This window comes from Equus przewalskii, chromosome 14 (genome assembly GCF_037783145.1).
Source record: "Equus przewalskii isolate Varuska chromosome 14, EquPr2, whole genome shotgun sequence".
In the NCBI taxonomy this organism is placed as follows: domain Eukaryota; kingdom Metazoa; phylum Chordata; class Mammalia; order Perissodactyla; family Equidae; genus Equus; species Equus przewalskii.
The window spans coordinates 35,811,431-35,834,902 of record NC_091844.1 but is presented as its reverse complement, the minus strand read 5'-3'; positions in this window follow the sequence as shown (position 1 = coordinate 35,834,902).

Sequence of the window (23,472 nt, the reverse complement as noted above, 5' to 3'; positions counted from 1 at the left end):
TGGGTTTGTGGGACCTTTATGCAAGTAGCCTGGATGTGAGCAGTAGGTGGGGTGGCCTTGCTATGTGGAACCCAGCTTGCTACATGGAAACAGGAAGAAGTATTATGTGGCAACCCAGAAACACGGACATTTGAACCGAAGCTGATGTTAACATGAAACAGGCACCAAATAAGCCATATTCTTTGGCCAGTGTGCTCAGGAAGTTGGCATTCTTTTGTTGTTTATTTATTCACCTAAGTCCAAGGGTCTGAAAACTATGGCCCATGAGCCAAGTCTGGCTTGCTGCTTGTTTTTGTAAATAAAGTTTTATTGGAAAACAGCCATGCTCATGCCTTTACATGTTATTCAAGGCCACTTTCAGCTACAATGGCAGAGCTCAATAGTTGCAACAGAGACTGTCCTCAAAGCTGAAAATATTTACGATCTGGTCTTTATAGAAAAAGTTTGCTGACCTCTGACCTCGTCTTCCCCTTTAGCTAAAATAAAAACATCATTTTCAATTGCTTTTAAAAGTGTACAATATAATGTACATATATACTTTTTTTGGTAGGGAAATTCTACAATGATATAACAAAGTTATTTTTGATTCCCTATGGGGAATTTGATTTGGAAGAATTAGGGAAATGGAACACTTAATTTTTCCTTAATATTCTTTAATATTTTTTGAATTTTTAATGATCAAATTTTATTATTTTTATACTTTAAAAGATTATTTTGTTATATTAAACTATTTTTATTATATTAAAAATAAATGACTATTTTTAATTGTAAAAGCTATGTACGTTTATTATAAATATTTTAGAAAATACAGAGAAGCAAAAAGTCAATTGAAATCACCCATAATTACACCGTCCAGAAATTTTGTTACTGCTGCCATTTTGGTGTGTGTTCTCCCAGTCTTTCATGTGAATGTGTTACTATTTGAGTGTACATTCTTTTTGTCTTTTGTGTGAGTGTGTATGTGTGCATGTACACATATACATTTAATGTGCTTATTATCTTTTGTAAATTGTTTTTAAAAATTTAGTAATACATTGTGAACATTTTTCTGGGTTGTTAAATAGTCACCTACCCAACATTTTAAATGGTTGCATAGTATTGTATCCTATAACAATGTATGATGATGTGTTTAACCGATTCTCTGTTGTTGGAAATTTATGTTGTTTCCAACTTTTTACTCTTCAAAACAAAGCTATGTGAACATTCTTGTAGATAAATCTTTGCGGATATCCATTATGACTTTTATAGGGTAAGTTTGTGAAAGCTGAATCGCTGGACTAAAGTGTATGTAAGCACTACGATTCTGATTCCAATTCCAGTTCTGATGTGTGGGTTTTCCCCCCACTAAGCAATTCTCTGACACCAGCTGAGTGCCCTACAATTCAACTCAATTCTGACTCTATCTATCTGGAGGTAGCATCATCAGATCCCACAGGTTAAGGGCTCAGTCCTGCAAGACTGTCCCCTGCCCCCCACCACTTCAGATGCCAATAACAAGTCCAGGTTGTTACCTGTGCTTCTGACCCACCAGCTATAAACCAGAGGTTCCCACGACCCCCTGCTTGGGTTCAATTAATTTGCTAGAGAGGCTCACAGAACTCAGAGAAACATTTACTTACTATGTCACCAGTTTATTATAAAAGGGTATAACTCAGGAATAGCCAGATGGAAGAGATGCATAGGGCTAGGTCAAGAAGCTTCCGTGCTCTCCCAGCACCTCCATGCATTCACCAACCCCAAAGCTCTCCCAACCCCGTCATTTTGGGTTTTTATGGAGGCTTCATTACACAGGACAATTGATTAAATCATTGGCCATTGGTGGTTGAACTCAATCTCTAGCCCTTCTCCCTTCCCTGGAGGTCAGGGGGTAGGACTGAAAGTTCCAACTCTCTAATCACATGGTTGTTTACCCTGACAACCAGGCTCCATCCTTATGTGACGTAGGGGCATTCCAAATGTCACTGCATTAACATAATAAAAGACACTAACAGTCTCATCACTTAGGAAATTCCACGGGTTTTAGGAGCTCTGTGCCAGGAACTGAGGAAGATGAAATACATTTCTTATAATAAATCACAATACCCAACAAACTGTTTTTGGTTACTGGTTGCTAAGGTTGCTCCAGTTGAAATCCTCACCAGCAGTGTCTGAGAATGTCTGCTTGCCAGAACCTTCAACCAGGTATTATTGAAGCAAACAACATACCTTTGCCACTTTCTCTCTCGGTTTTGCGTTTTCTTAGCAGACAGTTTTCTTCTTATTGACCATTTGAGCCTCAGCTTCTCACTGTGCTGTTGAGCTCTTGTCTTCATCCCACATTTCAGGACCATTTAAGTCCTTCACTAGTAATACTTTGCGATGCTGGCAATCAGCATCAACCTCAGCCAGCTCTGGACATTAGCCTCAGCCTGTACAGACCCCATCACTCAAACACCAGGGTTAAGGGGTGAGTCTGGGGGGTCACGTGACCTGTTGTGTACTAGATCACAAGCTACAGAGAGGCAAAAGCTTTACATGAGGGTGGGGGACCTGTCTCCTTGGCCAACATTCTTTAAAGAGTAGTATAAGCTTTCTGCCTCCACTCCCAATCCCATGAGGGTTGGTGGAAATTGAAGTCAGTCAGGAATTTCTAACTGCCTGACCCGGCACCTCCTTCCGGCTCGCATCCTCCTTCTCCTTGCTGCAGCTTTTGGTGTTTGCCTCTCCTTCTTGGAGGGGTCTTGTCCACAACCAGCGTTCAGTTGTTCATACTCCGTTTCCTTTGCTAGCTCTTCTTCCCTTGACCTCTCTTTAAATATTAATATTCCGTAGGTTCCATCCTTAGTTCTTGCCTTCTTTGGTTCATGCTTTATGCTTACAAGACTCTACAGCTCTCATCTGCGATCAGTTACCTCCTCCCCTTTCTCCACCTCAAAACCAACATGTGCAGAACACAATCATCATCTCTCCATCTCCTTACCCTGAACCAGGTCTTCCTCCTGCGTTTCCCCGCTCTCTGAACAGAATCACCGTCTACCAATTGCTCAGCTAAGGAAAGCTCAGAGGCATTTCTTCTTCTGCCCTTGCCTTGCCTGCCAACATCCAACATGTCATCAGACGCTTCTGGTTTTCTGTAAGAATGTTCCTTTGGGAGGACCAACTAGAACTGAAAGGCAACCCCCTTTATCCTTAACTTAAATGATTGCAGCAATTTTCTATCCCATCTCCTGCTTCTGGATTCTCCCAGGAAGACTCTGCCTCTCATGCTGATGCATGATGATCTTCCTACAATGTAAATCCGATTGAATCCTTTCTCCACGAAAAGAATCCCTTAGTGACTTCTCATAGATGACAAAGGCCTTCATAATCTGGCCACTGCCTTCCTTCCTTTTCTGGCTCACATCCTGCACCTCTTCCTGCCCAGCAGCCAGCCCTGACTCCCAGCAGGTCACCCTCTGGGTCTCAGCATGCTCTGTGCCCTCTGCCCACGATGCCCTGACCAGCCCCTTCTGAACTAGGAGAAATCTCCTTCTTCCTTCCCTGAGCCCTGAGATCTTGCCTCTCCTTTCCCTTGCATTACTCACTTCCTCGTCTCTGGCCCTTGGCACCTCAGCCCTATTGCTGGTAAAGCAGTTCTCACATTGTTATTCCAGTTAATCATACGCCGGCCACCCCTCTCCTGCTGAGGATGAGTTCATCATGGATGGGTCCTTGCCTCATTCACCTCTGTCTCTCCAGGGCCTAGCACAGCGCCAGGCACAGAGGAGTCATTCCAGAATCTTTGTTCCTCTAATGACCTCACCCAGCTTGTTCTCCATAACTGATATTTTAAAATGCAGATGTTAGGCTCCTAGTTTTCTTAGTTTTCTGTGAATACAGTGAGATACTGTCACATCAGTGATCAACTTTCATAGCGATCTAAGTTTTTGATGGTGTTCCTCAGACACACATCTTCTCTTATCGTGGGATGGAGGTGTTCCCCTTGAAGTTTGTGCTCTCTGCAGTTCCATTACAAATTCAGAAAGACAGGGCCTCCTGAAACATATGCTTGTTTTCATCTCCAAACAGGAAGTCAAAAGGCAAATGAAGACGAAGACCATCCCAGTTAGCAAAAGAAGTGAACCGACATTTTTAGCAACTCCCTCAGCAGGTGCCTTGGGATTTTAGTCTGTTCCTGCTGGTTCAGAAAAAGGCATTTGCTCCAGCTGTCCGTGCCTGGAGCCACTGGAGGGGTAAGGGCGTTAGCAGTCAGGCCTAGCAGCTGGCGGGCCTTGTGGGGGAGGTACTTCACTTCTTTGAACCTTAGTGTCCTCACCTGCAACATGGAGACGATGACCCCGCGTTCTAGGGTTGCTGTTAAGGTTGAAGGACGGCTGTATCGGAGCACTGCACGTGGCCTGGGGTGTAGTAATTCCTCCATATGCAGCTGCTGAGAGCGGCTGCCCATTGCAGGTACACAGAAGGAAGCCAGTGTGAAAGTTCCTGCTACATGCAGGCCTAGCCCTGGGCCAGTCTAGAAGATTCTGCTGCTTGACCCCACCCAAGTGATGGTTTAATCGTGGTTACCAAGAGATGGGCATCTTAGTCAGGAGCAGAGAATGCCCTCTCGCTTTAAAATTCAGTGACCTGGGGAGAGGTTTTTAGTGGCTCAGGGTTGGTTTTCAGGGGTTCTCTGAACCCCCTGGAACTGTGTGGTCAATTTGTACAAAAGAGTACTTTTCTGATGACAGAGACGCCTTGGTTGTTATCAGCTTCTCACAGGGGTCTGTGACTTTAAAAATGTTAAGAACCACTGGCCTGGAGTCCTCCCAACTGGAGACATGACTGTGTATTGCTTTTAATCTCCTAAGGCACGACGGAAACCGTGCTGGGAGCAGGAGTTGGTCCCAGCCCAGATCCGCGGTCAGCCTGCGGTGTGGCTCTGGACATCTGGAAGGAAAAATGAGAGATCTTTAGTCCAGGCTGGCGTGTGAAGGGATCGGCTTTGTGATAGCTGATGCCCTTGTTGCAGGCCCTGCTCTCCCAGGGACTGTCAGTCCTCACCCTCGGACGGGAGCCGCGCTGTCTGGAGGAGGCTGGAATGATGCACCTGGGATGTGTGCGTGTGTGGATGGATCTGCCTGTATCCTGGGTGGCAGATGTTTGCACTAGCTGCTGGGGGTGGCATGTGCGGTCTGCAATCCAGGAATTTTACAAAGCAGACATATCCAGTGAAGCTCGTGTAAATGGAAGACAAGTCTTGGTCTTACTAAGCTGGGGCTCTAACCAACTCCTGTTAAAGTGAGCCTGTAGCTCCCAGAGGCTTCACCTCTCGCCCAGCAGACGTGGAGAGAACCAAGATGACCGTCCTGGAGGACCATCTTCCAGGCATGATGTCAGGCCTGTAGGAGGAGGTGCTACCAGGGTGGCTTTTCCTCCCATCTTGTGTCGGGAGAAGGTTCAGCACAGGGTCTCCCCCGCTGGCCTTGCAGGGGCATTCAGAATGCAGAAACATCCCAGCCCTGTGTTCTCCTCAGAGACTGAAGGAGAGGAGTGTCAACTGGAAATCCAGTGTGTTCAGACTGCCTGACACTGTTCCATTTCAACACACCAGGTTTGGTGAGATGGGATGAAGTCTGGGGGTACTCCTTGGCTGAACAAGGTTCCTGAAGGAAATGTGTTCATTCAGAAGCAGATAGACGCTTCCTTTGACAGGCTCTCCCTGCTCCTTCTACTTAGAGACAATTCTACTCGAATTTACTCAGCTTTCCCTGCAAGCAAATGGAAGTCCTTTATGTTCCTTGCTGTGGGAGAAAAAGATGATTGTGTGCGATCTCAGCTCGAGTTTGTCTTCATGCATATTACATTCGGGTTTTTACAATGAGTGTTTGATTTGCTGTGGAGGAATATTTATTTCCAAATTCACCAAATGCTTCTCAAGGCAGCCTCCACACAGATTTTAATTGCTAAACCCACTTATTCTGACTCAGTGTCTGTTTGGTAAAATGTCTAGAGATACAAAAAGTGGGGAGACAAGCGAGCTGGGCCCAGATGCTTCTCTATGACTAACAGAATGTCCACCCGAAGTTGGGAGATGAGCAGCCCACTGGCGTGTCATGGGTGGGTGGGTTTCTCATAACTCTTATTTAAAGCTGTGCCCTATTGTACTAAAATTATAATTTGTGAATAAGCATTGAATTAGAGTCATTGGACCGAGCTGACTCACTCCCGGTAACTGGGACAGGGTCTGAGGGATGTCTTCATGTCACAGTCAGCTCAGGCAAGAGGAGAAAATGCTCCATGGGGAAGCTGCCTATGGCCTTCCTGAGCGCCATTTCTGCAGATGACCTGGCTCACTGCTTTTTCTCTGCACTCATTCCCTCTCTCCCTTTAGAAGAAGAATAGGGTTATGTCGAAGTAATTCTTGCTGGGTCACCTGGTGGATCTCAGTGGAAAGGCTTGAAAATCAGAATTTGGGGCTTTGAGATCACATAGCTTTCCTCTCATCCCTAGGATGGCCCTCGCAGCAGGAGCTGGGGCAGAGGACACACAGAAATTTGCAAAGTGGTTTCACGGCTGGATTTAGACGTCACTTCAAGTTCTCACCATTTTTAGCCATGGCTCTGAGGTCTTGGGAGGAGCAGATGACTTTTCCACAGTGGCACGGACCATTCTGTTGAACTCTGTCTTTCTGGCAGGTGGGAGCAAGCTGGTTGCCTTGAGCTGAAGTTCAAGTGCTCAGTGGCTTGTTGTAGCAGCTCTCGTAAAGTTTTGTGCCACCTTGGGTATTTATGTCATCGGATGCTCATTGTCATATGATTGATTCCAACTGGTTCCCATTAAGATGTTTCAGTGGCATAGAGTATTAGCCTCTGCTTTCAGTGACAAATGAAGGATTGCGGGGGTGAGTATGGTTGAGGGAACCACTGGCATCTATTTCCATTAACAATTTATTTTGAATTCATTCATTATATTAGTTGGTCAACATTTTGAAAAACAGAGAATAAGGTTCTGAGGTGACAGATTTCAGGAAGCATACTTTTCATTAAAACAGGGTAGAGAAATCCCACGGGGCCCTGACAGAAGCATGGGCTAGGGGGATGACATAAAGGCTATGACCCAGTGATTCCCAATGGGGACAACATTGCCCCTGGGGACATCTGAAAGTGGCTGGCAACACTTTGGTCATCACAGCTGAGAGAAGAGGTACTACTGGCATCTTTGGATGGAGGCCAAGGATGCTGCTAAAGATCCTACAATACACGGGACAGCTACAGTAAAGAATGATCTGGCCCCAAATGTCCATAGTGCCACTAGTGAGAAATCCTGTTGTAGAAGGTCTTCAGAGCACAGCAATTGCATGCACACATTCTCTTCCTCTTACGAGCTGCCTCTTGCACGTTTTGTGTAATGATCACCAGACATTTAGGGAGCATAATTTGTGTGCCAGACACAGTGCTTGTGGGAGGCTAAAAGATGATGAAGACCAGTTAGCGAGAAAGGACAGGATCATTTAGGCTCATGTCTCTCCTTTCCTAGATGGAAAGCTCTCATGGAGAGTGTTGCATCTCCTGGACTCTCACAGCATCACCTTTGGCACCTCAGGTGGCTTTGTCCTCAACAAATGCCTGTATCCGTTTGGGAGCGGGGTGGGCCAGGCACTGTTCCCTGCAGAGCCTGTGCTGTGATTCAGTCCTGATGAGTGTAGTTGGCCTGTGGTGCTGCTCTGAAGGTCTCCTGCTTTCTCGTCTGTGTAGCTTCCCCTCCAAGGGCAGACTTGTCTTATTAGCTGAGAGGGACTCAGATGGGACTGAGAGTCTGGAGCCCGTCCTCTTGCCCAATAGTGATTATTCAGGCTGACTGCAGATTTCTGCAGAAAAGCCCCTACATCTGGCCTCAGGAACTCCAGGGGGAGTTCTTATGGGAGGCTATCCTGGCAAGGGAGCTGCGGAGAAGAAGGAAATCATCTGGGTTGCTCACAGTCCCATCAGTTGAACCTTCCTTGATTTCATGCTGAGCCACAGGAGCTCAGGGGACTGGAAGGTTGGTTTCACAGAAGGACTTTGGGCTTGAGGGGGATGGAAAAGCCAGAAGATGGGAAGTCTACCCAAGGCATGGGATTTGAGGGCTGTCTGGGTCTGCCCCAAGCTCTCCCCACCCCTCTGGAGATAGGTCCCCATTGCTGCTCTGTCGGAACAAGAATGCTAGGGCAATTCTTTCGCTGATAGATTCACAGCATCCCATGTTTCTTTCCCATCACACATTCACATTCTTCATATCCTAGGCCAAGGAACCCAGGGCGGGGTGGAAGGTGCTGCAGAGTCATCGCAAGGGGTCTGTGACCTGTGCAACAAGCCTTGCCTGGAGATTCAATATATAATACTTCACACAGATATGTTCCACTATTTTTCAAATGTATCTAAATGCTGCTGTGATTACACTGTAGAGATGAATTGAGGTGCTGAATGCAGAGCGAATTGTCCTTCCCCTGCGACTCTTGCCTCAACCCCAACCAGTTTTGAGTCTGTCTCCTAGCTTGCTTCCAGTCCCTTCCCGTGTCCGCCGCTTCAATTGGGAGCCTGGTGTTGTCAATGACAACTTCATAATCTCAGTATGCTCCCTTTCTTCCTCACCTTTGTCAACCCTGACTGACTTATCATTCCACCACTCCCACGTGACCAGGGCTGCCCATCTGGTCTGTCTCTGAGGCCGTCTTCCTGATCATTTAGCACACTGTCACCAAGTAAATCTTCCCACTGGTCCATACAATTCCTTGATTTAACAACATTTAGGACTTCCAGTCTCCCTAACTTGGTATTCAAAATGCTTCACATTGTGCCATTAAGAACCATCTCTTGAACACAAAACGAGAATCACCTTATCATTTACATGCCCTAATATTTTAAAAATAACTTAAAAAATAAAGTTTGTGTCCCATTAACATACCAATTAATTTATAATTACTGTGCAGAATTATTTTATTATTTTATCATCCCCCTCCAAATAAAATGAACAATACCCACATGCAATAGTATTACGAACTGCAATGAATAGAAAGCTTTTTTCGCTTTCCCCACATCTCTTTTTTTTAAAGAACAGGTGTTTATCTCTCATTCCCTTTAAATAAGTTGCCAAAAAATCCTAGTGTTCTACAGAGTGCTGTGTACCAGAAAGTTCGGGAATTGCCGGCGTGGTACACCGGCACCGGCTCTGTAACACCTCACCTTCCCACTTACTTGAATGAGGGGTATGACGGGCAGAGAGCAGCGTGTCCAAATGGGACCTGCCGGCTCCCTCTTGTGGAGAGCGGGGAGAACACAGGCGGGAAGAAAAATTGCTCTCTCTGTTGGCCGTACTATTTTACTGGAACCGCTCCCCCGAAACGTGATCTGCAAAACATGGTCTGAGATGGCGTTGCGTTTTGCAAAAAGGATTGGAAACCATTGCGGGGGAGGGGGCGCGATGGAGAATAAATCAAATAACTGGAATGTGTGGATAATTAAAATGCCAAAGTTTAGCTGACGGTTTAATAGTTGGCCCACAGTAAACCTTTCCACCAGAGCAATTTACAAAGAACAAACTGGTTTGGGCATCTGTTTTCCCCTTTCCCTTCTCACAGTGGGAAGAGAAGCAGCATGATCCAGAGAGGGGGCCGTGGCGAAGGTTCCTGTTCCTGGCCCACCCAGCTGCAGTGGGGCCTCAAGGGGTCCTGAGCTGGCCTGGGAGTCGGCACAGGACTCTGTGTCTCTGGTTCCCTTCCTGTCAGCTCTTTCTCCTGACTGCTATCAAGCAGCCCTTGAGGCCTCTCCGCCTGGCCCCCAGTCACTCGCCAGTCCTCTCACTGGCCTTTCACGGCTTCCCCTTCTTCCAACTAGAAATGAGAGTGTGGGGGACAGGGGCCAAGGTCAGGGGCTACTCTCTCAGAAAGGGGTGGGAACAGAATGGGCAATGATTAGCACGTCTAATACAACCCGTCACACATGAGATGCAGTAAGCATTTTGCATGTTCAGCCTCCACAATTGCACCACGTGCTGCTTAATGTTGATGGTGGGGAGGCAGCCACGTTGGAGCATGTCTGCCTGGGCAGCACCGGAGAAGCCCCCGCTAGCGCACTCCTCTTTGCTTGGTTACATCTAGCCCGCCTTCCTGGCCTCAGCTTAGGGCTCATTCACTTCGGGAGGCCCTCCTTGAAGTCCCCCAAGCCGGGGTGAGGTGATTCTCCCACATGCCCCACCAGCACCCCAGCCACACCCTGACAGTTACAATGATCACTCTGTATTTGGCCAGTGTATTCTTGGCTGTCGCCACTATCAGGCTCCCTGCCTCTAGCTGCAATTAACTGTGTCTTCCTCCCCTTTGGGTCCCCAAGGCCCAGTGCCCTGCCTGGCACACTGTGAGGGGTGTCAGGGAAGGCTTCTCATATGACATACCTGCTGAGCTGTATCTTCGAGAATGACTGGGAATCTTCCAGAGAGATAAAACCTTCTGGAAAGCTGTGACAACACGAGTATGACAGTGTCTTCATTAGCCGTGGGCAAGAGGGACCTTTGAACTGTCCACTGCACCTCAGAGGACCACTCTGGCCCTCCTTCAGCCCCTCCTCTCCCACAAGGGGTGAGAAGACTGTGGGACAAGGGGGTGTGTCTGCGCAAAGCCTGCACTTTCCAGACCATGCTCTGGGTTCTGCAAGTCCAGAATTTCCTGCTCCAATGGTGCTGAGCCTGTTTCCAGGGCCAGGCCTTCTGCTCTTAGGGTCAGACTGTGTCACTGAGGCACAAACCTCTAGGCCCAAGAGAAGCCTGCTTTGTGGGTGTGTGAATGGAGCTTGGATGCTAGTGCTGGACTGTCCACACACATGTGTGAGAGGCTTTTGCGGTGCAGGACAAATGCAGGGGTGGATAGTGAAGGGACAGGCCATGGGCTGGGGGCCAAGGACTGGCTTTCCCCACATGCCACATTCCAGTGCTAAACCCCAAGAAGTTCGGTGATTCTAAATGCAAACTGGGTCTTCCCTGTTATTATGAAAGTACTTGTCAAAGTAGGAGGAAAAAGCTATTTTAACTAATTAGGAAGGCTATAATAAAAAAGATGGCAAATAACAAGTACTGGCGAGCATGTGGAGAAATTGGTACCCTCATACACTGCTGGTGAAATGTAAAAGGGTGCAGCTGCTGTGGAAAGCTAAACATAGAGTTAACATATGACCCAGCAATTCCACACCTAGGCATATACCCAAGAGAATTGAAAACATATATCCACGCAAAAATTTGTACACAAATGTTCACAGCAGCATTTTTTTTTACAGTAGCCAAAAGGTAGAAACACTGGAAATGTCCATTAACTGAAGAATGGATAATTAAAATGTGGTATATGCACAGAGTGGAATATTATGCAGCCATAAAAGGAATGAAACACTGACACATGCTACAACATGGTTTAACCTTGAAAACGTAATGCTAAGTATAAGAAGCTGGTCACAAAAGGTCACATATTATATGACTCCATTCATACGAAATGTCCAGAATAGGAAAATCCATAGAGACAAAAAGATTAGCGGTTACAATGGGCTAGGGGGAGGAGAGGATGGGTGGTGACTGTCAATGGGTACAAGTTTCTTTTGGGGGTGATTAAAATATTCTAGAAATGGATACTGGTGATGGTTGCACAACTCTGAGAACATACTAGAAACCACTGAATTGCATACTTTAAAATGGTGGATTTTATGGTATGTAAATTATATCTTAATTAAAACAAAGGAAATATTTATTGGACTGTTTGTTAGCTTGATTTAGAAATTTCCATATTTAGACACATGTGGCATGGGCCTCCTTTGGTACTCTTGGCCCGGGGCCCTGCAGGTGTTACCAGGGAGCCTGAACCTGGAGGTGGGAATGACTGCAGATGCTCTGGCTTCAAGTTTCTCGGTGAACCTGGATCTGCACATTTGTGGTGGAGAGTGGTAGGAAATGAGGCTGGAGCATAGACAGGGCCAGGTTGTGGAGGGCTTATAAACCATGAGGAGGAGCTCAGAGCCAGCCCTGGTGGCCTGGTGGTTCAAGTTCAGTGTGCTCTGCTTCAGTGGCCCAGGTTGAGTTCCCGGGCGTGGAACCACACCACTTGTCTGTCAGTAGCCATGCTGTGGTGGCTCACATAGAAGAACCAGAACAACTCACAACTGGAATATACAGCTATGTGCTGGGGCTTTGGGGAGGGAAAAAAAAGGGGAAGATTGGCAACAGATGTTAGCTCAGGGTGAATCTTCCCCAACAAAAACCAACAACAACAACAACAAAACAAACAAAGCAAAAAAACAGAAAAAAAAAAGGAGCTCAGACTTTATTGGGGAGGTCTCAGTTGTAGGTAGGCACTGAGAATCTTAAACCAGATTTTGCATTTTCAGATACATCATTCTGGTAGCTGGTGAGGAGGCCAGGTTTGAGGGTGATAGGGCTGGGGTCAGAGAGGCCAGCCAGCTGTTGCGTTAGTTCCAGGAGAGAGGTGGTACAGGCATGGACTAAAGCAGCAACAGTAGAAATGTGGCAGAGGGAGGAGGCAGGTCAGAGAGGTATTTAGTTGATAAACTCAGTGGGATTTGGATATTAATTGGGTCTGCGAATAAGAAGGTGCAGGAAGAGTCAAGGGTGACTTGGTGTAGGGGATGATGGTGCCACCAACTGGGCAGATTTGGGGCATGCAGAGAAAGATGACCTGACCCCTAGAGTTTGAGGTGGGACTGAGGAAATGACCAGTAGTGGTCAGATAAGGAGAGGGCAAGCCTGGAGGCTGACATGTGAGAGTCCTCAGCATATTATAGCTCGTGCCACAAAAGTGGATAAAATCTTGTAGTGTTTGAGGGGAAGAAAGAGGAGCGGCACCCTGGGAGACACCAACATCATTTAGAACAGGAAAGGAGAGAAGCAGCATGCCACAGCAGCCATGGAGGGGGAACAGTCCCCGCAGGGTGGTCAAGGAGGATCAGGATGTGGTCCAGGTTTAGCAACAACGATGACGATAACCTTTCCTAGCAATTTCAGTGGAGCGGTGGGGGAGGCACCCGCTCTCAGAGGCCGGGCAGTGGAGGCAGAGAACAAAGATAACTGCGAAGGAGGTTGACTCTGAATGACAAGACAGAAGGATGGGGCCAATGGAGGGCTTTTTCTAAGAGAGAAGTGGCAATGGTTAAATCATTATCCTTTAATTTGTTTGCTATTTTTAGTGAAAATATGACATGTAAGTGTTAAAAAAAAATCAAACATTATAGCAAACGTATAAAGTGCAAAGTAAAATTTGGTACTTTTCATCTCAGATCCCCGGTCCCTCTCTCTAAAAGTAACCATTGTGATCAATTTCTTATATATCTTCCAGAAAAAAATTTCATACATATGGAATTCTCTCTGTTTAAAGATGAGCGAGATTTGGCAGAGATTAAATACAGATGGGAAAGGGCCATATAGAGGAAAAGGGTGAAGACAGATGGAGTACTGATGAGAGCGAACTGGTAGCTGTGATCACTCCCCGGGGGCAGGAATGGAATCCAGAGGCAGGGGAAAGAAGAGTCTTGGCTAGAAAGACAGGAATGCACGTGTTCTGCTGAGAGTGGAGGGAGGGGCAGAGCACAGGGCTGGTGGGAAGGAGGAAGTGAGAGAGAGCGAAGGGCAAGAGGCCATGGTTTACAATGTCTGAAGTGGAGCTGTTCAGGGGGTGGCACAGGTCTGGGTGAGGCCGTGAGCATGGGTGGATGGAGTGGAGGTGAAAGTCCTAGGGGCTGAGGAACTTTGAGCCTGGGGTGTTGGATGGATTCTTCACGTGGATGTTGAAATCTCTTAAGATGATGGCAGGTGCCAAAGTTCTCAATGGAGATAGGTGTAGCCTGGAGAGAGGAACGCTGGCTGTGGTAGATGTTAGGGGTGTCAGAGCAGGAGAAGTTTGGTCAAGGGCGAAAGACTAATGTCTTTGAAGCAGCACCTATGAATGGGAAGCATGTATCTGCCCTGTCTTCCTGCCTTGGATCTGGGGAGTGTGGGAGAAGAAGCAGCCTCCCCCTCAGGGAAGCAGGAGGTAGACAGTGCATTCAGCAGAAAGGCTGAGCAGCAGAGGAGGTTGTCTACAGGGGAACAAGGGTTCCAGAGTGTTCTGGATGGGGGAAGAGAATGGGGTAAATTGGGTGGCTATCAGTGGCCCGAGGAACCAGCTGGTGGAGGCACCATGAAGAACTGAGGAGCCGTGAGACGGCGTGGATAGGCTGGCGGAGGGATATGCATGAAGCAACAGGCGTCGGGGTTCCCTCTTTGGCGGCTTTAGTTTTGGGGCCGGAACTGGCTGCAGGTCCCAGCCACATCTTGGCAGAGCCTAAATGGAGCAGCTGCTGAATCCTCTTGGCCAGGTGGCGTGCTCATGGGCCATGGGGTCCAATAGTGGCAGTCAGTCACATCTGGGTTTGAATACCAACTGGGTGTTGCATTAGTTTGCCAGAGCCGCCATAACGAAGTCCCATAGACCAGGTGGCTTAAACACAGACATGACTGTCTCACAGTTCTGGGGCTAGAAGCCCGAAATCAAGGTGTCGGTAGAGTTGGTTCCTCCTGAGGACTGTGAGGAAGAGCCTGTTCCAGGCCTCTCTCCTTTGCTTGTAGATGGTCATCTTCTCCCCGTGTCTCTTCGCATAGCCTCTATGCATCTGTCTGCAAGTTTCCCACCTTTATAAAGACACCAGTCATATTGGCTTAGGGCCACCCTCATTTTAACGTGATTACCTCTGTACCTCCTTGGATTACTGTCTCCAAATAAGAACACATGCTGAGCTACTGGGGATCAGGACTTCCACATATGAGCTTGTGTGGTACACAATTCAACCTGTAACAGGCATCCTTGGGCAGGTACCTGACCACTCTTAGCTTCAGTTACTCTATTCACTGGTGACCACAGCCGTATCAACTTCACTGAATTGTCATGAGGATGAAATGTGAACATGTCTGTTCACAAATTGTAATTGTCATCACCACCACCATCACCACCACCATCACCACCACCATCACCATCATCACCACCATCATCATCATCATTTAGAACTCCTCACTTGGTCTGTAGACTAGTGAACAGTAAAACCAGTGAGTTCTTTCTCATTCATCATCTTCCTGAACCTACCTCGGGTAGGGAGTTTACAGAGAGACCCAGGCCAGCTCTACGAGGAATAGCTGCGGGGCAAAGCTCATTTCCTCCATGATTCCCATACAGATGGAATCAGCTTTAAAATGAGCACCATGTTCAGCTTTGGAATCGCAAAAGGACAACATACTGCCTGAGGCTGCTGGGAAAAGGGAGAGGGCCATCCTATCACTTTAATTTTTGGGGGAAGGAGAAAACAGGGAGTCTTGGCTGTACAGTCTGTATGTAAGTCACAGAGCTTTAGGTTCTGCAGATGGGGAAGGATTTTTCTTCTCTGTCCTGCTACTTGCAACCATTGCCCCACTGCCTGGGCTTCAAGGAGGCGTTCTGCCACTCACTCCCAAACCAGAGGTCAGCAGTAATTTCAGAATTTGTGAGAAAGGCAGATTCTGTTGGAGGCACCTGGGAATGACTCCTGTTGTGCTGTGAGCTCATCTGGCAAAGGGCTTTTCTAGGAACCCAGAAATCCTCCTGCAGGTTGATATGAATCCTTTGTACCAGTAGTTCTCAAAATGTGGTCCCTGAGTCAGCAACGTGGGGGTTGCCAAACATTTTTATAAAGAGTCAGAGTGAAACTGGGGGCCAACTCGCTTTAACTATACTCAGTTAGTTGTTTGCAAAAGTAGTTAGATAATGCCTTACTGAAACCCATCCTAGAGATAACATCTCTGATGCCTGGGTCACCGTGGTAACAGGTCCTTGAGTTTTTCAGGAACTGAGAGTTGACTCTTTGTCCAGTTCAAGCCCGATAAGAACACTCATCAACAAGGCCTGTGTGGATGACCGATAGGTGACCCTTTGACGTCAAGGAGCCAAAAAGCCCACCCTCAGACCGTGGTAATGCCACCATTTTGTGAGCATGCGTCCTATGAAGAGCCATGAAGTTCACACTTGCGCAGATCATCAGTTGCCTCACTTCTCCTTACCTCCAATCATCTATTCCCACCCTTGAGACCACCCCATCCCTTTATCCCACAAATATCCCTAATCCTCATTTTTCAGGGAAGTGGATTTGGGATTGAGTTTCCCGCCTCCTCACTTGGCTGTCTTGTAAGTAAACCCTTTCTCTTTGCAAACTTGTGGTCTCAGTGATTGGCATACTCATGCTGTGGGCAAAACAAACCTGGTGTGGTCACAAGGCCATATATGGCCTCTGTCCCAGCTGCTCACCTCTTCTGTCAGAGTGTGAAAGCAGCCATAGACAATATGGAAAGGAATGAGTGTGGCTGTATTCACAGGCTGTACAAACAGGTGGTGGGCTGCATTTGGCCCCTGGGCCATAGTTTGTCGACCCGTATCTTAGTGTAATTATTAAGAGTGATCTCTTTGTCTCTTAAAAGTGTCTGGGTTTGGATAATAGCTTTTACAGTTTCCCTACCGGGGGTGCGGGCTGGGCACTTTAGCGGAGAAGTAGAATTAAAGCCATTGGGGAAATCCTCCTGCTCCATCGCTCTCCTCTTCAGTGCTCTCTCCGCCCTCCTCATTGTGGATTTGAGACTTTGAAGATCATCTTCAAAAGGACCTCGGCTTAGAGGCAGCTGCCATCTCAGATTCTCCTGCCTGCTCAGGCTGTCACTTCTCAGGGAGTAACAGCCTGAGGTCCCACCTGCACCTGAGCTGGGCCACAGCCGACTTAGCCGGGGTGAAAATACAACTTTTCCAGGACAAATAAACCTGAGCAATTTAAGAGAAGATACATATTTTCCCCCAAATAGTGAACACTTTTGAAATTAGAGGAAAACATGAAAGAATTTGTCCATCTCTGGTCCCTACACATTAATCCCAAGAGATTGAAAATGAGATGCCTTATCTGGAAATGGCAGTTTCCTCTGAAAAGCTCAAAGTACGTCGAAAGCATCCTCAACAAGCATTCATCAATCCCTCTAGGTGATCCTCAAAATCCTTGCCAAGGGGCAGCCCGGGGATGTTCCCCAACTTAGCCAAGAAAATTCGAAGGGCATTCTTCACCCCAGAATGCCCACCACCTGTTTCTGGCCTAGAGCCTGCTTTGTATTTTTGCTGCATGAAAATAAAAGGGGTTATCTGGGTGACCATGGTGACTTTCTGTGGTCCCCACTCTTTTCCCATGGGCATAACTTCGCCAAGGTGGCTGCCAATGCCTCCGAGAGGTGGGGAGAAGAGGCCAGATTGGGCTACTCCACGGGGCTCTGGGTGATTGCCTGGTGGCTGTGCTGTAACCTTTAGTGACAGCCTATTCTAGACTGAATGTTTGTGTTCCTCCAAAATTCATATGTTGAAACCCTAACCCCCAATGTGATAATATTTGGAGGTGAGGCCTTTGGGAGGTAATTAGGTCATGAGGGTGAACCCTCATGAATGGGATTAGTGCCTGTACTAGTCATGGTTCTCCAGAGAAACAGACCCAGCAGGATTTATATAAATATATATTAGAGGATATTTCGTATAGGAATTGGCTCACATGGTTATGGAGGCCAAGAAATCCCACAATTTGCCATCTGCAAGCCGGAGACCCAGGAAAGCTGGTGGTGTAATTCAGGCTGAGTCCAAAGGCCTGAGAACCAGGCAGCTGCTGGTGTAAATCCTAGAGTCTGAAGGCCCAAGACCCAGGAGCTCTGATGGCTGAGGCAGGGGAAGATGGAAGTCCCAGCTCAAGAAGAGAGAGAAGGAATTCACCCTTTCTTCACCTTTTTGTTCCAATTGGGGTCCCAAGGGATTGGGTGATACTACCCACATTGGTGAGGGCGCGTCTCTTCTCTCAGTCGACTGAATCAAGTGCATCCCTTAGCCCAGTCAAGTTGACACACAGAGTTAACCATCACAGTGCCCTTATAAGAAGAGACACAAGAGAGATGATCTCTCTCTTTGTCACATAAGGACACAGCAAGAAGTCAGCCATCTCCAAGCTGGGAAGAGGACTCTCACCAGAACCCAACCATGCTGACACCCTGATCTTGGACTTTTAGCCTCCAGAACTGTAAGAAATAAATGTGTGTTTTTTAAACCTCCAGTCTATGGTATTTGTTATAGCAGCCCAAGCAGAATAAGGCAAAGACTTCATGAAGGAGCTGGCAGGTTTGAGTGTGGCTCCCTCCCCTGACACCATCCTTGGGAGCCACCCAGCTCACTCTGAAGCAGTGACGTGGGCATGAATGATATGTGACCAGCCTTCAAAGACTGAGTAACTTGATGGGGACAGGTAGTTCCAGTTGGTACCTCTCTCACACCTGAGGTAGTGTTCAGATTCTGTGTCTGCTGAATGTCTCAGCATTTCAGGGGTCCTTGCTGTGACACTCAGGAACCGCTGGCTCCTGCTCACCAACATAGACTCTGGACACCCGGCCCCTCTGCCACAGCCTCCCTCTGCTCCTTCACCTGCTGGACACCATCTTGAATGCATGTCTCTTCCACTGGGACACCAACCTGGAACACGTAGGGCTCACTCTCAAATGACATAGAGTTCCTTTCAAACCCAGGATGGTGGGGGTGCTGTCCTCCTTCTTAAAGGCTCAGACCCTTGTCTTGCCCTCACTATTTTCTTCCTGATACTTATACTTTTATTTTTTTCCCCACAAAACAAAGACAAGAGATTTTCATATCTTTAGATATAAAGGGTAACTATTGGGGTTCAAAACCAATTTGACTTGAACTAAAGAAGCCTGATTTATGGCCTATCAAATATCTACTGTACAGCTACTTTAACCGTTTAAGTAAAGAATGCATTCTCTTAAGATAAGAATGCATATTTCCTCTCCTATGTCCTATCGGTAATGCCTGTATTAGTCCCTTTCCTGACATCAGGGTCATGTTGACCTGCTGATTTGCAACTGAATACCTCTTGAAACATTGGTGAGTATGTATCCTGGGTGTGTTTAATGTATGTTCTTTGTTCTAAAAAGGTATAAGACTGTACTGGAAACCATGCCTCTCCGGAATGCTCTCTTCCTTTCTGGAAAAGGCCTTTCCTGGTTATAATCCTCACTCTAGCCCAAGTAAAACTCACCTTACCTTTCTTATCTATAGGATAGTTATTGGTTATTTTGCCTGGACAACAACTATACCCTGACATCCAATCTTGCATGCTCTTTGCATGTGGTTTATAGTACAAATCTGGGCTAAGATCTCAAGTTTTACTCCTGATAGAAAAAGGGGAGCTTTGGAATTTAGAAGACCTTTCTCTTTCTGAACAAGACCTGGCTTTCAAAACTATTATCTCTTTATGGACCCTAAAAATTCTATGCTGAAACTCCAAAAATGACTTCTTTGACCTGGGGGGAAGTGGTGCTTCCTTCCCCAGGGCACAAGGAATGACACTAATTCAATAGGACTGAGCCACGGCTTGGCTAGAAGGAGGGACCCCTAGGACTCAAAAGAAGTTTCAATACCGTAAAGATATTTCCCTATGTAGCGGAGAAAGACATTTCCTCTACCCACTCTAGGCCCTTCTGGCCAGACCATGAATTAAATTGACATGAGACAGAATAACAGGAGAAAATCAAAACAAAGCTTTATAACATGTATACATGGGAGACACTCAGGAAAACTGAGCAACTCACCAAAATGGCGGAAGCTCTCACCTTATATACCATCCTTAGCTAAAGACAAAAGAGGATGTTGGGGGTGGGGGGAGTCAGTTATGGGAGATTATCAGAAAAGCACAGTAAACAAGATTTAAGATTTAAGTCCTGGACTTCTGCATTGATGAGAGTTTCTAGAGATAAGATCATCCTCCCTTCTTCCTGCTACAGAGAGGAAGACACCTTTATAGATAGAGATTTCCTTTACAAATGTAAATATGTCTCACATAGGGTAACTTCTACTTCTCAGGATTTCTCTCATGTCTGCAGTTTTCAAAAGTAACCAGCCCAAAATAATCCTCATGCCAAAGAGACATACCTTGGGGTGGCTAATTCCAATCCCCCACACCTACACATTCTTTCTTGGATTTGTTTTGCATTTAAGATATTAAACCCATATACTTGTGAATGTAATAAACTCAAATAAACATATATTTATATCCATGGATTAGTGTCAGGCTACAAATTAGCAAGGAATACTTCACCTTTAAGTCAACTTGTAGTGTCCTGTACTACTTAGCCCCTGACCAAAATGGGTGAGCCACAAACAGTCTTGTGCCATTCAGAGCAACATTTATTTGATACACGTCATTTTGTCACTCCTGGTCATGCCACCATGTGTAGTTGTGCAGCCTGTGCACTGCCCAATTCCAGGGGGCTCTAATCCTTAGACTACAATGTGAATGGGGTCCCTAGAGCCCTGCCACCCCTCTTCCATCTGATCCCCTTCCAATCTGACCTTCAACTCCGGGGCTCCCATCCTTTTCCTCCTTTTGCCTCTATACTCCTGGAATTAGGCTGGACTCCCTGGTGAAACTCCTGGCTTTCTCTCAAGAACTTGGCTCTGGCTCTTCTGCTGGCACTAGGACTTGAGATTTTCTCCGGAAGGATACCCTGCCCCATTTGGCTACTGGGCACTCAACTCTTAACTTTGATCATGGCTTGACCCCAACGTTTGCAGTAAGCTTACGTGGTAGGGTTTTGGACAGCTTGAGTTTCAGAAAAAGTAGCTACGCTTAAAAGAAATCTGGGCTCAATTGAGTAAAAATGGAAAACCTCCTACATGGCTCCGTATCCTTTCCTGGTGATTGGAGCAGCGTGGGCTAGGGGAATGGCTCAGAGTCAGAAGTCAGGGCTCCCAGTGCGGCTCTGGCTCTGTCAGTGAGCTCTCTGACCTCTGGAGCATCTCTCGGCCTCTTGGGCTCCGGTTCTCTCAGTGATAGGAGAGATGCCCACCGGATGTTTGAGGAGTGCCCATCCTGCTCTAAGGCTTGACGACACCTGAAGGAGTGCTTCCTCTGAGACATTAATAGTGTTGCTGACACGCACAAGGTACAGACCCAGCACCAAACCTGGTCATCAACATCCGGAGCAGCCTCGACTTCCTGGGGATGCCACTTCTCGTGCCACCTGGTGAGCCGAGTTTGTTCCTGAGGTTCGCCAGGCTGTCTCATCAACAGGATTGGCCAAGAATACCTCCCTCCCTTAGGCATGGCCTTGACACCTGTATGTGGCTCTTCCTGTCATGAGGAGCCGGGATGCAGTCTGCCATGCTCAATGGAGCCTAATGTTGGTATTGACAGACCAGCCTCAAGACCTCCTCTTCCTGGGGGGTAATAACTTAGCTCCTTAGGCGAAACCCTCTGCTACAAGTTCCCCTGAGGCTCCCCAGAGCCTGTGCCCTTTGGTCATGGGGGCACTGGGACTGCCATGGCCTCATTATGCCCCCCAGCGTGCAGCCTCTCCCCCGTATATGTTAGGACACGGCCACAGCCCATTGCTTACAGCACACAAGTGAAGCCGGCTGGAGTGTTAATGTCACAGTCACAGCGAGGATGAACGGCCTCTGACAGCAATTGCAGGGCGAGGAGACAGTGGGAGTGGGCGACTGTGGAGGGCGCCTGCCAAGCTGCAGCCATGACTCAGCTCCAACCAGAAAGTGAACCAACAGAGCCAGAGAGCTGATTTCTCAAGAGAAGCGATGATCTGGATTTTTTTTTTTTAAAGGTGAAATCTCTTGATCTTTAAATGTTGGCTGGTATTTCAGATTTTAAAAACCCTGCGGGGGCCAAAACTGTATCACACAAACCAAGTTCTCTGTGAGTCACATTCACCCAACGGCCTCTGACCAACCCCTTTGGGTCTTGTTTCCCCTGTTTGCCCAACAGAAGGCTGAAGTTCCCAGCGGGACCCGAGTCGTTGTCCTGGGAACTATCGTGTGGACTGGGCTATTGGGGCCCTGAACTTGAACTTGACTGGAAATTGTTAGCTTTTGGTCATTGTGTCCAGGGTCAGTTCCAGCAAAATAACACCTCTGGCTGCTCCAGCTTCCTTTTCTTTTTCTCGGGGTTTCCTTTGAGTTCCTGCCAGTCCTCAGACCTCCATCCTGTTTCCTATTTCCTCATGACAGCAGGATGATGGCAGCTGATAAAACTGAAGTTTTCCCCTTTCTTGGCTGTTTGCTTTATACTGGAGGGCCTTCTAAGACCAGAAATCATTAAAGAAGCTAATGCTGAGGGTGGGTTTTCTGTATGGAAAGGGATCAGGGGCACGCAAGATGCTGCTTCCCGCAATTGCTGCACTTGATTGACAGTGCCCTTCACCGACAGAAAGCACCCTGAACACGGCCAGACTTTCTCCCAGGGCTTCTCTCAGTCTCCAGGGACCCAGCCTCACCAGCTGCCAGCTTCAGGAGCAGGGCAGCAGGGGCCTGCTCTCAGATCTGCTTCATTGCTCCTTCCTTCCCCATTCCCTGGGTGAGCACAGCTCCCTAGGGCCCTGTGATGCTGTTCAGCACGACGGAGCTCAGCCTCTTCCCTCCTCTGTCCAGCTGGCCATGAGATTAAGCCGGTAGTGAACCCAGAGCTTTTAAAGGTGTGCAGGCTGCTGTCTTGGGTGCAGTTCACTTGGCTAAGAGCCGAGAAGGCTGTAGGCAGGGCAGGAAAGAGAGAAAGTGTGGAAGAAAAGCAGAAAACGGTAAAAACTTGCTTCTGTGATTCTATGAAACCTGCCTGGCTTGTGCTGAAACTCGCCAGGAAATTTCACAGCCGGATTGCTCCTAGGATGTGTTTCATTTGCCGTGAGATACTCAGTGGCGTGTGTGCACGTGTGCGCGCATGAGCTACTGGAGGAGCGGCTGGTTGTTTCAGGTTTTGTGAAAGGTATTTGGTTTCTCCCTGTGCTTATTCCAGCATGTGGCGGCTTGAAGTTCAAGCGAGTTTGTCGTGTTGTTGGTGCTTCTGAATCAGCGGGGGTGGGGGGTGGTTGAGGGGGGTGTGTGGGGGGGTGGGCATCACTGTCGCGGGATTTTTTGGGGCAGCAATTTAGACACGTTCCTGCCCGGCAAAGCTCGGGGAAATTTCCACTTTGCTTGGGGTGTCTTGAAGCTATTTTAGTTTGCTTTTGGTGTGGGATGCCCTCTCTTGGGAGCGAATCCCTCCCCGAAGGGCTCAGCGTGTCTTCCCTGATAAAGCTGGAACTCCTCCCGGGCGGCTGGTGCCCATGGATTTTGGCGCCGGAACGGGCTCTCTTTCCTTCCACCACCGGGCGGGGCTGTTCAGTTCTGGTCTGAACATGTGACTCCCGCGAGGATTTGGGACGAGGGGAACAGGATGTTGAGCCTGTTGGGAACCTTTAAAGGGGTGTGAGGGTCGGGATGCTGGGCTGGCATTTGTAGGTGGGAGGGCTTGCCCCCAGGGATCCTTTCTTTCTAACCTCGCTTGGTTGTGCTCACACGGCTCTGGGCTCCTGGTGAGGTCCTTAAGGGTTCCTTTGCAACAAAAATGCAAATCG